Source organism: Crassostrea angulata, chromosome 8 (assembly GCF_025612915.1).
Source record: "Crassostrea angulata isolate pt1a10 chromosome 8, ASM2561291v2, whole genome shotgun sequence".
In the NCBI taxonomy this organism is placed as follows: Eukaryota; Metazoa; Mollusca; class Bivalvia; order Ostreida; family Ostreidae; genus Magallana; species Magallana angulata.
This window is the reverse complement of record NC_069118.1, coordinates 22,548,614-22,559,793: the sequence shown is the minus strand read 5'-3', so window position 1 is coordinate 22,559,793 and position 11,180 is coordinate 22,548,614. Positions and strand designations below refer to the sequence as shown.

At 32.5% G+C, this 11,180-nt stretch overlaps 1 pseudogene; it reads left to right on the top strand.

The window, feature by feature from the left end:
• The first annotated feature begins 419 nt into the window (after window positions 1-419).
• LOC128160792 (uncharacterized) lies at window positions 420-2,554 on the top strand (annotated as a pseudogene).
• Window positions 2,555-11,180: the final 8,626 nt, after the last annotated feature.

Below are 11,180 nucleotides of genomic sequence, written 5' to 3'. Positions count from 1 at the left end.
GAACCCTGTCAAGAAATAACACAAACATTAACCCTACGTTAGAAAGAAACAGGCGAGCAACAACAGGTCTAGCCCATTTGAAAAAGAGTAGATCAATAAAACCAAAAAAGGCCTACCATCTACCAAAAACCACTGGTAGTCTCAACACAACTCAGCCGTATAAGTCTACAAAACGAGATTTAAACGCCAAATATTTGCCTTTTACTAGAGCTGCGAAAAGGATGCAAAACAATCTACACGACTTTAACATAGCAAACAAGAAATTATATTCTGTAAGTGGGAATCTAGCTAAAACTTACTCGAACGACCTACCAACAAAAAATAGAGAAACGTGTAATATTTCTTTTGACAGTGAAAGCTTAATTCAAGCAAGAGAACAACTGTCAAAACCGTATTATTTGTTTCGTGTTAAATTGAATATGGACAGGTTTCCAAATTTTCCGAAAGAAAATTGGGATGCATTATTGCATTGGCAATACGTTCTAAAGGAGGAAAAGATTCTTGTTCAGTTGCCTGTTGACTTTGATCTTATTACTTTTACTTTGCTTTATATAGACAAAGAGGAAACAAAGTTAGAAGTTAAACTGATGTATAACAATAATCCCAAATGCTTCCAAGATGACTTTTCAAAAGTACTACTCTCTATTCGCGTTTTATTATGGAATTTACTTTTTTTTTAAAGACACAAAATATTATTTATGTAACAGGTCTGGCGCACATTTAAATATAACCTTACAACAATATGGGTCGATATGATTTGACGTGTTCCGAAATGTCTTCAAAACACGGTTCATACGAATTTCAAGTAATAAAAGATCTCCCCGGTACTTCCATAATATGTTTCTTGCTCCTTTTTTTTACAGTTTCTTTGGATCTTTGCATTGTTAGATATAAAAAACAGAAACATACATGTATCACCTACCTCATCTGATAAGAAATCTACTTCGGATTTAACTGCTCAAACGTCTACTCCGATTCTACCCGATAAATTACCTACCTTGGAATTCACATTTCCTTTTTTAAAAAGAGACAGACTTTACGGTCCAAAGCGGTTTTTCTTAAAATTATTATCTTGCAAATGTTGCTGTTGCTGTACTGATCAGACAAGGAGATTAATATTTCTGATGTGGTTTTTTATTTTGGTTCCTTTTGGTATTTGTCGAACCGTGCTTAGGCCTATCTTTAACGAAATAAGTATTGTTGGACCCAGTGAACATATTTTAAATATTTTTCCGCTGTCTCCTATTGTACCAATTGTCGTATTAGACTTTTTGTGGGCAATAGTTTGTCCATTGCTCTATATCTTTCTTGGACACACAGCTCATGAAAGGTTTATCCAAGATAATTTGAAAATATGCTCTTGCTTTTCTGAGGTGGAGGAGGAGGAGGAGGAGGATGACCAGACATTGATTGAAAATAATACAAGAGTAATTGATAGATTTACATTTCGGTGCTATCAATTTTGCAAAGCGTTACAATTGACCTCTTTAAAAAGTAACTGTGAAGATTGTAAAAGCTGTCGTGCTGCTTGCAGTGACTGCAGTAAAAACTTTTCTCTCGGAAATATCATTAGATGTATTGAGGGGTTAATAAACTGCCTTTTTCCAATACTTGCATTCAATTATATTGATGCCTGTTCTATTAACTGTGTAAAATTTATCAGGTGGTGTAAAGAAAAATGTTGCGATGGGGGTTTATGTTTGAGAATAAGAAGTTTATGTGCAAATGTTTTTACATTTTGTTGTAATAGAACAAATACTTATTGTTGTAACCACAGTGGATATTGCTGTAGATGTAGATTTTGCTTTGAAAACAGCTTTTTCGATAGTTGTAGTAACTGTTGTAATGCAATTTGCCATTGTGTTATTTGGGCATGCAAACGAGCCATGCAGTTTTGTTTGTTTATCATATCATATTTATTTTGCTTACGTCCAATAATTTCGACATTTACATTTTTATTTCGGTCATTTACTTACTTTGTTTTTGTGGCACTCCCTATTCGTGCACATATAATGCGAATAATTTTGATTTTTATCACTACAATTTTCTATTTTTTAAGGTACTTTCATGAGATTATAAATATGAATGCGGAAATTTTGAATTATATTTTCAAACTTGAAGAAGAACAGACAAATCTCTAGGATAATGAGGCAAGTAATAAATACAGAAAAGAAAATTTAAATTCTAAAAGCATAAACGAGGGGATGTTTGATTATATATATGATAAACTAATGTTTGTGGAAAAAAAGTTACTATTTTCTGTCCCTAAAAATGATCGTTGTTATCATGTATCTTATAATCACTATGGAAACGTATTTAACAAATACTCAATATTTAACAGGGACAAATTTCAAAGATATGATTGAGTTCATGTTAATTATTATTGGTCCTTACGCAATTTCGGGGTTTTTTTAAAACAAACAAAGACGACTTTCTTACTGAGGATAATAAAAGTGAAATAAAAAGTGCACACGAAAGTTATAAACAATCATCTGATAATACAAATGCGAAAACACCTTTAGTGGGAAACACATATCCAAAAAACTTACAGTAGTATGTGAAATTTAACCTTTTGGGCCTTTTGACATATTGTGTAAATTATTTTTTCGGACTGTGGAATAAGTTTTATTCCCATTTTTTTAAATGCGAAATTGTCATTCCATTCAGAAAAGCCACTAAATATTGAATAGTGTCGTATTTTTACAATTATTTTTGTTTTAAAGTTTTAAATAGCTTCACTTGCATTTGTTCCATCTATAGCCCAGAGGACATGTCTTAAGATCAATATACGCAGATGACATGCCTTCTGAAATTTATTCAGCTATGTGATAAAAATTAATTAAATGTTTGTTAAATGGTGCGGTGATTATTCCTTCATTACTGCCATTCTTTGAAAAACACAGCCTCACTTGGTATACATGTATATCATGGGATATGTATATATTCCGATATTGTCTGTAATATATATAATTCAGATGTTTTGCAGTATTGTTTGACTATCTTATTTTGAGAAATGCTGTTGTTTATGTTGAATAAATCAATTGATTGTTGGTTTTTTTTTTAAATATTAAAAAGATCTTAAAATAAATATATAATCGATTTGGTTTTTTTGTTGGTTTCTAAAACCGTTGCCTTTACAAAGGTATAGCATCTGAAAACTCTAATTATAAGCTTTCAGCAATTTGACTGGCATTTTAGAAGAAAAAAAAAATGACCTGAAAATAACCCCAAATAAGAATACATCAGTTCGACTTTAACATACCTGGTCTCAATTAAAATATTTTAAATTAAAGTGATTCTTAAAATGAAATTTCAAAACACATGTTTGGATGTAGATAATTAAAAAATCAGATGTTTTGCAGTATTGTTTGACTATCTTATTTTGAGAAATGCTGTTGTTTATGTTGAATAAATCAATTGATTGTTGGTTTTTTTTTAAATATTAAAAAGATCTTAAAATAAATATATAATCGATTTGGTTTTTTTGTTGGTTTCTAAAACCGTTGCCTTTACAAAGGTATAGCATCTGAAAACTCTAATTATAAGCTTTCAGCAATTTGACTGGCATTTTAGAAGAAAAAAAATGACCTGAAAATAACCCCAAATAAGAATACATCAGTTCGACTTTAACATACCTGGTCTCAATTAAAATATTTTAAATTAAAGTGATTCTTAAAATGAAATTTCAAAACACATGTTTGGATGTAGATAATTAAAAAATCATAATATGGAAAATAAAATGCTATGCAATTTTTGTTGAGTTTCTTAAAGTATTCACAAATACTTTTGAATAAACCTCTTTTTCTGTGATCTGTATTTCTTTTTTTTTATATTATAAGATACATTTGTAGCTATATTAATTTTTGAGGAAGCTTAAAACTAAACCAAATTTCTATGTGTTTTCACTTTATTTTCAGCGTTCAGATACTATCTGCCGATTTGTTTAGTTAATTTGTACTTGCATTTCCAATAAATTCTTTATTGATGACAAATCCAAAATGTAAGAATATGGCAAAATATCCATAAAATTTTTTAAATCAAGTATATCTTTAAAAAAAACAGATGCTGCTGGATGTTTTTCTACAGAGTAAATGTTATGAATTATTTCCGTTTAGTTAAAAATATCAGACCAATCATATAATAATAATTTCATTAATTTGTTAAACTGTTATTTTACCCATACTATATGGACTATTTGTGTCATAATATTAGATATATACAAATATTTCATTATTTACGATTGGATTGTGAAGCAATTTATTATATTATAAATGTTATATTAACAAACAACACTATGTGTCTACTGGTAATAGTTTGAGTTGGTTGATGTATTCAAAAACCTCCAAATCGAAATAACTTAAACGGAACTTTGGGAGAAATAATTCAACTTTTAAGGTTGTAGATAAACAAAAAGTAGAACAATTGATAACTAATGGATATTTCACGCAGGTTCACAAACGTTTTCAAATTGTTTCATTCTTAGATTTGACCTTAGGAGTATTCTTTAAACAACCCCCCCCCCCCCTCTCTGAAATAGGAAATGATGATATATTGTACATTTTGATAACTTGTGAGATTTCCATCGCTGACCCATATTTATTCTTGCACATCATTAAATGATACATGTATACAGGTCATGCCCCCTGTAAGACACTCGGACTTTCTAAAACTGGAAATAATACAGTATCATTTGCAGTGTATGAACCATGTGGGAAATTTCTAGCCTAATGATAACCTACTCTGTTTAGGACGTAAGAGACTTTACAATTACAAAAAAAACGAATACAAATAACATTTCGTTTATATAAATCTTAAAGATTAAAAGCCTATTTCCAAAATCTTAATGTGCAACCAGAGAAAAAAATGACAATAAAGAAATGATTTAAAATTTGCTACAGTACAAATGTAAAAATTAAGACACTCTGATTATTTAGAACCAGGTTTGATTAGGGGTGGGGTAAGAGGTGGTGGAGAATGAACATTTAATTTTAATCATTTATGGTAATTCAGAATTCACCTGAAATAAAAGTAAGGTCAATCATCCGAAAACCACTTGGATATAAAGATGGGGACATATAATGTTCATTTATTTTATTTGTGACTCAAATCATATGCAATTTTTAGCTAACCTGAGCTAAAAGCTCAAGTGAGCTTTTCTGATCACATTATGGCTATCGTCCGTCTGTCTGTCTGTAAACTTTTCACATTTTAAACATCTTCTCAAGAACTACTGGGCCGATTTCAACTGAACTTTTTCAAGGGGAGATAATTAGAAATTAATGAAAAATTTTGAGAAATTTTAAAAAATCTTCTTTTCAAGAACCATATGGCTAGGAAAACTGCAAATTGTGTTGAAGCATCCTCAGGTAGTGTAGATTCAAAGTTGTGAAAATCTTGACCACCAGTGTGGGGTGGGTCCACAATGGGGGGGGGGGGTCGACGATTAACATATGAATATATAGGGTAAATCTTTAAAAATCTTCTTCTCTTTAACTCATCAGCCAGGAATGCTGAAACTTGAGTGGAAGCATACTCAGATAGTTTAGATTTCATGTTGTGAAAATCATGAACCCTGGGGGTAGGGTGAAGCCACGATGGGGTGTCAAATTTTTACATAGGAATATATAGAGTAAATCTTTAAACATTTTTTCTCAGAAACTAATCAGCCAGGAAAGCTGAAACTTGTGTGGAAGCATCTTCAGGTAGTGAAGATTCAAAGTTTTGAAAATCCTGATCCCGGGGGTAGGGTTGGCCACAATTAGGAATCAAAGTTTTACAGAGGACTATATATAGAGTAAATCTTTGAAAATCTTTTCAAACACTAATCAGCCACGAAAGCTGAAACTTGTGTGGAGGATTCCTCAGGTAGTATAGATTCAAGGTTGTGAAAATCATGACTCCCGACGGTAGGATAGAACCACAATTAGGGGTTGAATTTTTACATAGGAATATGTAGAGTAACTCTTCAAAAAATCTTCTTCTCAAGAACCATTTAGCCAGTTTAGCCGTAACTTGTGTGGAAGCATTGTCATGTTGTGTAGATTCAAAGTTTTTACATAATAATGAATATATTGACTAAATCTTTAAAATCTTCTTCTCATTAGGCCAGGAAAGTAGGCCACATTAAAGGGTTCAATTGTACAAAGGAAAACAATTTAATTATTCACAAAAAATGAAATGTTATTATATATGTTTTCATTTATATGCAAGCATTTATGTATAATGTTGATTCTTTAAAATTGTTTAAACTTTGGACCCTGGACGATTCAGGTTCAGAGTTTGATGTAGGTTTATATCCTGTATATAAACAATTTTTCAGGGTCTTTCTGAGAACTGCAATGCTGAATGTGATATGACTATAAAATCATCAGGTTAGAAAAGGGACCTTATTATAGATATACGAATAGCCATGTGGAAACAGATTTTTTGTATAGGATCTTCATGTATTACACCACCCTGTCCAGATATTTTGTATTATTAGTCCATGAAGCTGATTTTATCATACCTATTGTTGCTCAGGTGAGCAATGTGGCTCGTGGGCCTCTTGTTTATTTTATGCAAAAATGAATGTAAGTTTTTTTTTTATCAAAAAATCAAACCGTCGTTTTATTTACAGTTTAAGGGGGAATAAATGTTCATTTTCTGCTACTTCTTGACAACCAGGATCAAAGGACTATATTTGGTATGGTTTAATATCTGCCCCCAATTTTAACCAATTTTTAGATAGTATCTTATAAAAATAAAATTTCCATAAATAATGTGTACAAAGGATGCTTATCACTTTTATATTGATTTTAGTCGTCATTACTCATTTGTTATTTATCTATGGCGTCACCTAAATGAACCAAATCCCGCAATTTTGCAAAAAATGAAAATATTGTTATTTTTTCTTTATATTTTGCATTCGGAAGTACAGAGCGCAGGTCTGCTTAAGTACGATTTTAACGTATAATTTTCATCCTATAATTATACACATCATATAAAATATGGTACTTGAGCAAGCCTGCGCTCGATATTTCCTAGTCAAAAACCATCGTAAAACACCCATATTTTGCTACAAAACTTGAATTTATCAAAGTGAGACCATTTTCATGAAGTCATTTCTACATTATGACGTCACTTTGGCGAAAACTTTTTACACACTAATTTTCAATATGATTTCAACTACAAATGTATCTGCAAGTTTTAAAAAGCTCTACAAAAAATGTTTGGGGCGAAAAATGCATAAAGTCGAAAATAGCCATGTTTACTCCTGAGATTGCTACTTTTTACTGTTTTTACTCAATAGTTTTACTTAGGAATATATAGAGTAAATCTTTAAAAATCATCTTCTCATTAACTCATCAACCAGGAATAATGAAACTTGAGTTGAAGCATCCTCATGTAGTTTAGATACAAAGTTGTGAAAATCATGACCCCACAATGTGGGGCCACAATGTGGGGTCGAAGTTTTACATAAGAATATATAGAGTAAAACTTTAAAAATCATCTTCTTAGAAACTAAACAGCCAGGAAAGCTGAAGAAGCATCGTAAGGTAGTGTAGATTCAAAGTTTTGAAAATCATTACCCCTTGGGGTTGGTTGGGGCCTTCAACGGGGGGGGGGGGTAAAAGTTTAACATAGGAATATATAGGGTAAATCTTTCAAATATTCTTCTCAGAAGCTAATCAGCTAGAAAAGCTGAAACTTGTGTGGGAGCAACCTCAGGTAATGTTGACTCAAAGTTGCAAAAATCATGATTCCCGGGGGTCGGGTAGGGCCACAATGGGGAATCAAAGTTTTACTATATATAGAGTTAATCTTTGAAAATCTTCTTTTCAAACACTAATCAGCCAGGAAAACTGAAACTTGTGAGGAGGGAAGTGTAGATTCAAAGTTGGGAAAATCATGACCCCCAAGGATAGGGTGGGGCCACAATGGGGGTTGGTCATTGTTTTACATAGGAATATGTAGAGTAAATCTTTAAAAATCTTCTTCTCAGAAAGTAATCAGCAAAAACATTCTTTATAATTGTTAAGACTTTGGCCCCAGGACAATTCTTCGGCCTCACAAGAAAATTCAGAGTTTTATGTAGGTCTATATCCCATATATAAACAATTGTTAATTATCTCTTTAAGAACTGCAATACTCAACATGTGATATGACTATAAAATCTTGTTAGAAAAGGGACCAATGATTATAAACATAAGAATATAAAGGGGGGGGGGGATGGACTATATTAGGTATCCCTTACGAAGTTTTTAGACTTATTGTTTTTATACAGTTCTTCTTCTTCTTCTTCTTCTTCTTCTTCTTCTTCTTCTTCTTCTTTCCCGCTCTGAACTTGTCCGTCGCGTTTCTCAGAGATGGCTACACAGAATTGTACAAAACTCTAGGATACAATAGACCTGCATATCTAGATGTGCGAACTGGTTTGATTTTTCTCATTTGGGGTTGGCCAACCACTTTTTTAGGGGTCAAAAGGTCGTGGGGTCTAACTTTGATCCTTATGGGAAAAATTGTAGACTCTATTAAACATGGTTATAACTTGAAAACGGACAAAGATAATAATATAGGGTTTTCAGAATCATATACTGACTGTTACAGGCAATATATATGGTTTATTACATCTGACCCCTGGGGTCATCTCCACCCCCAGGAATTGTAAATGACCATATATCTCAGACACTGTTAGAATCCTGACCCCTAAACCATATATATTCTTGTTCCATTTGTTAAGAGGCATCAAATGGTATGTAGGTCATGGGCACCGGGGGTGGTCCTGGCCCCCGCAAACAAGAAGTGTTAAATTAATTTCAAAATGGGTAAGTTCCCCACTCTAAACCATATATATTCTTGTTCCTTGTGTCAAAGGAATAACATGGTATGTAGGTCAGGGGCCCCAGGGGTGGTTCTGACCCTCCTAAAACAGAAAATGCCATAATATCTTGAAAACTATTTAAACAAAAAACAACCCTAAACTATATATATTCTTGTTCCAGTTTGTTAAGGGGCATCAAATGGTATGTAGGTCATGGGCCTAGGGGTGGTCCAGACCACCCTCTTACAGGAAGTGCCCGAATATTTTCAAAACGGTCTAGATCCTTACCCCTTAACCAAACAAATTCTAGTTCCATGTGTTAAGGGGAATCACATTGTATGTAGGTCATGGGCCCTGGGTTGGGTCCTGACCCCCTCAAACAGGAAGTGCACAAATAACTTGAAAACTGGTAAGATCCCCACCCCTAAACTATATATATTCCTGTTCCTTGTGTTAAGGAGCATCAAATGGTGTGTAGGTCATGGGCCCCGGGGAGAGTCTTGACCACCCTCAAACAGGAAGTGCCCAAATATCATGAAAACGGTTAAAATCCCCACACCTTAACCATATAATTATATTCTTGTTTCTTGGGTCATGTTTGTTCTCCTGGTGTATAATAAAGGGCTCCTGGGGAACATCATGAAACTTCAGAAATAAAAAAAAATCAAGTTCTAAATCTTTTTGTCTGTAAAGTTTGACCCATGTGGGTCATCCTTACCCCCAATGATGGCCTCCTTCGTGTGGGAGACTTAATAATCGCCCCGATTTTAATTACATCTTGTTTATATAGGATCTACATGAATCATTGTAAATTGTCCAGAGAGAGTGTATTATGACTCCATTAAGCTGATTTTATCATATTGTTCCTAAGGCGAGTGATGAAGCCCATAGGCCTCTTGTTGGAAATATAGGGCCCCAAACAGAAATGATAAAATTCCTGAAATTTTTGCTTAAAATTTGGCATAGAAATTGATAATTTGAAGAAATCAAAAAAATAATTATAGTTATAACTATTATTTCGTTATGATTTTAATACAATAAGAAATTGAACTCATGTAGTGACTATAAAAGTAAAATCTAAATCAAAGTTTAAAAATTCTGGTGGCTTCAAAGGCTAGTAAATAATGAACACAGCAACAGATAACATAAATATAACTCAAATTAAAAAATTATTATAATGTCATCTTTCCAAAACTTTGCATACAAATAGCAATGCAAAATAATTCGGACTTTAAACATTTATAAATAACATGTCAAAAACTACTGAAATGTTGATGTAATAGTTGTTCTGGGAATTGCAAATGTTTCAAGTCCGAATTATTTTGCATTGCTCTTTGCAGCTGCAACTGCTCAGACCATAAACCTTAGATCATATACATTCAAAACTAAACTGCAGCATATTTTAAACGCATGCGCAAAATGTTCATATTTGGAATGAAAAATTATTTTTCATAATTTCACAGAAAATAAAAGTATTACACAGAAATATTTTAAGTATCATGAAAACTTTATGAAAAAAGACGCCATTTTGAAATAAGATGCAGACATCTTTAAAAAGGCCAAAACATGAATGGCCAACGATATTTTTTAATCAAGTAATGTTTAAGGAACCTTCATGCAAACTTTGGTGCTTGTCTCTACAAGTTAAATATCTTGCTGAAATATTGACCTAAGCCGCTACAAGTACTACTAAAACTACTAAAGAAACTATAAAATAAACCAACTACATTATAAACAGTTTTAGTTCACATTCTTAAAGAAAGGGTTGATAATGCGGCCAATCGCTCTAAAGTAATCAATCGACGGTCAATTCACGCCCGATTGTGTTAATTAACTAATTAAAATTGACGTTCGGGTTAACAGATAAAAATTTGAACCCCCGTTGTTAACTCGTACCACACTTATGATTTAGACCCGAATTTTTCAATTAGATTTATAATGGGGAAGACATATAACATATAACATATGATAGAATCTCAAATCTTTATCAAATAATGTGCCAAAAATATATCACGATATATAATTATATTATGTACAATAAATTCAAGCATATTTTTTACAACATACGCCATAGCATAACAAACGATTGACATCTCATAGCATAACATTAGAATATCATACCATAGCATTGGAATCTCATACCATGACATACAATTTCATATATTCTCATTCGTCATATCATACAACACCATAGCATACACCATGATTTTAACTCGGTTTAAAATGCTTTTATTTAAAGAATAAATGTTTACATTGCAGATTAATGGTATGCTATGATTTCTTATCATTTATCATTTCATTTGCATAGCATGCTATGAGATTTAACAACAAGAGGCCCATGGGCCACATCGCTCACCTGAGGAACAATAGGTTTGATAAA